Source organism: Platalea leucorodia (assembly GCF_965183815.1).
Source record: "Platalea leucorodia genome assembly, chromosome: 10".
NCBI lineage: Eukaryota > Metazoa > Chordata > Aves > Pelecaniformes > Threskiornithidae > Platalea > Platalea leucorodia.
Genome location: NC_138832.1, coordinates 22,896,332 through 22,900,171, shown reverse-complemented (window position 1 = coordinate 22,900,171; position 3,840 = coordinate 22,896,332).

The window sequence follows — 3,840 nt, the reverse complement described above, 5'->3', positions numbered from 1 at the left end:
CATGGTTACTAAATGGTGCCATGGAGGATACAGGTCTCTTCTGCAGAGCTAACACAAATGCAAGGAACTGAAATTAATTTCTTTCCTAGTCCAGGCAAAAGCAGCCACATCGTAAATAAGGCTGTGGCTTGATGAGATGAAGCCTTTGCTGTATTACTGGTTCCTGCCTGCTCTTTGTTCCTGCCCTTGCAACACAGCACACCAACCCTTAGCTGTGTCTGCAGCTCTTCGTGTGGCTGAACTGTGAACCAGATCAGGACACTGATCCATCTGAAAAATAAACCAGGTGAAAATCTCTATAAATATATTTTATTGAAAATATAGAAACATATTTAAAATAGATGCATATATATTTTTAAGCCAGATAGATCAGTTCCCCAATCTGGTTTATAATTCAGAGGTTATGGATGGATGATACTCTTTCCTACTAGTACAGAAGCAAGCAGTTAGAGGAGCAAAGTGGCCGAATATGAAACTGATCCTGGTGAAGCAGGATCCCAAACCGCAGTTGAATATTCAGTCTGCAAAGTATAAATGGATTGCTCCACTGGATTGTTGTGCTAGCAGTTAATGTGTTCGGTGAATCTGAATAGCAGCTCATGCAGTTTTGGATGTAAACATTTTGCCTGAAAAACATGGCAAGATTTGGGAGAGAAATAGTTTCTCGGGTAACACTCAAATTATAACTTCAGTTAACCTTATGTTGAAGAGAATCTCAGTCTGCTGTCTCTTCACTGGCACCTCTTGCAAACCCCACAATCTGTTGGTCTTCACGCTGTATTGATTTTGAAACACCAAAGTTCTGCAGAACTCGAGGACTTTTTATTTACTAGCAGTTCTGCTAAATGACTTGGGTAGCTTTTGATAACCGAGAAGGCTCTCTATGAAAAAAATACAGCAATCTCAGTTTGAGCTTTTATCTGCTCTAACTGCTGATAATTTCCTGCATGTGATGGTGTAATTTGCACAGTAACCGCTGTGATGCTATGGGGAGAAAGATTGTGGGCCGCATACCTGTGCAATGCATGTGTCAGGATTAAAATGCCACTTTCTGACAAACAGAATTAGATATATCAACTAAATATACTTGCATGTTTACAGAATATGAATAACTTTTATTTTACATGAAGATTTAGAAAGCTTTTTTTGTAAAATCTGAAAAAGAAAATAGAAAACCAATAAGCAAACAACAGGAAAAATAACAGGAGGAAAATTGAATGGGGAAGCAAAATCACATCACACAAAGGTTTACAGGTGAGTTTAATCCCATTAATGTTGCATAAAACTTGGTAACCGTGTGTGTTTCTATCATCCTCTTGTGGGAGGGTGCAAAGAATATGTGACTGCACAGTATTAATTTGGGACTCAACTTTGATGTTTCATCACAAACAAACCTAAATTCCCAACCCACACACAAGAATGTAAACACAATTAAAAAAAAAAACTCCACAAACAAGGAGGGAGAGTCATCCCAGGAATTTATGATTAAATGGCCTGGAATCTCCCTTTTGTGGAAAGCAGAGCATTGGAAGTATATGAGCATGAAGACACAGTGGATTCTGGTAAATCCAAGGCCCTAAGCACATTGTTTGGATTCATTCTGCCAGATTCTATAGTGCATTTGTTCCTTTTACAGTATTTTGTCACGTTTGCTGCAAATTATTGCTACATATGCATTTCGTACTGTATATTTATAGGAAGTAGTCGGAATCCCATTGTTTGAAATTTATAAATGGGAGCAAACAGAATATTAAGAAATATAGCATAAGAATCTTGTATGTGTTAGTAATGACTTAGGACTATTTTACATTATCTTTCTGTCTGGTGTTTTATTAACAGTGGTCAGTTATTAACACTGTTGGAGTACTTTATTTGATGGATCTGTAGAATGTTTTCAGTAGAAGTAAACAGATTGATTCTCTGCTTATAGAAAAGTGTGTGTTGGCAGATATAAAGAGGACATCTGGCTTTTCTTAGGAGGGGAATAACCCATCTGGCTTTTTACAGTGGAGCAGCTATGATAATATAAGAAAAAAAAAAAGGTACATGAGGCAAATCGCTTTCCTGATTTGCTGTTGTGAATAATATTGATGCCTATTTCATAATTTTTAAATGATACTGTTGAAATGTTGCAGCTGCTTTGCAGCCGACACAGATTTCTTTTTATCACAATGCTTCTGTTGCAGCATTTTAAATGAGACTTCAGAAATATATACCACCTATCAAGAAAGATATTGTATCGATAGATAAAATAACATTTCATTAGGCCAGTTTCAGGTCCCACTGAATTTTCTGTTATTATTTTACAGGACTGGATTTGATCTTTTGTGATGTTGAGCCCAACTGCCTTGACTCCCCTCCCTTATTAACTTCTTGAAGAAAAGAGATAAGGTACCATCAAGTTTCAAGCAATTATTTTTATAAAGCAATATGATCAATTTACTTTATAGCCCATAATTTCAACACTGTTCTCTTAGTTAAAACTGATATCAGGTACTCAGTAGACTTGATCCAATTCAGGAATGTTATCTGTGTAATTTTGTGCCTGGGAGGTACTGCTGCTCTCTGATACAGAGTTTTAACTAAATAATGTGTTTCTGCAGCATTTAGAATTTGACCTCTAGCCACTTTTGTTCTGTTTACTGTTTAAAAACAAATGCTGCCTTTCTGCCGTCCATGTTTATGAACACCGCTTCTGGACAGTTGGGTCAGAGGAAAAGGCTGTGTATGTCAAGGGGTATTATCCTGTCCCTAACAGGAAACTCTTCCCTTAAAAGTCCCAAGCGAGACTGCGGCAGCTTGCTGTGGTCTTCCCGGAGAAGCAGGAGTCACAGGAAGGCTGCAGCACTACTCCTAGTGTACGTAAACTCCCTGTCACAAGGCTTTAGTAGCCGCAGCAATGGGTATGTCTGGCTTGTGGGATATAGAGCATGGTGTGGTATTTCTGGAGTACGTTCATTAATTATTTCAAGGTAATAGACAGAGCACCTTTATTTCTCCAGCATACGTGTAAAATACTCTGTAGATATGAGTTTGGGGATTTTCATCACCTTTCCTTTTGAGTTGTCTGCTAGCGGGCACTCTTTGGATAACCATAGGGCCAGTCCCCTTCCAGTCTTACGAGGTGTGCTGTCTGCTTCAGCAAGGTTACTTCTAGGACAAAGGCTGTTTGTATTCTGCTTGGCCATAAAATGTTCTTTGCTAGCAAGACATCTACATTTGGAAAACTAAACCAGAGATACCCTTGGTTCATGCCACCGCAACACCTTTCAAATATTTTTCAAGAGCGGTATCTTTCAAAGTGTCTGGTTTTGGCTGTGTTTCATCCAGCCGTACAGATGCAACCTGCACCTCGATTCAAAAAATTAGTGCATCAAGTCCTACGTGTCAAACTAGCCGTCATCAGTGGAACAATGTATTTTGATAGCTATGCAAAGAATGTTAAAGAATAAAAATTAAGATCCTAAAACTCATAAAAACTGGCGGGTTACATTCATCAGTTCTCTACCAACAGCTTGCTGCGAGTCCTTCAGCACAGCAGATGCCAAAGCAATTGAAATATGTATGTAGAAAATATCTCCATAAGGATTATTGCATTTTTGCCTGATTTGCACCTGCTTCTGGAATGGAAGATGACACTCAGTGTCCGTTTACTTAATAGTATATGGCACCATTCTACAAGAGAGTGAAGAAGCATCTCAACACCAGGATGTTAGAGAGGCAAAATGTACTGAGACGCATTGGAATTTCTTTTCTCCCTGGAGCTTTTAGTTACTAAAATTGCCATAGAATACCTTTGGTATTTACAACAATCAATTTTTAATAACAGCAATATACACC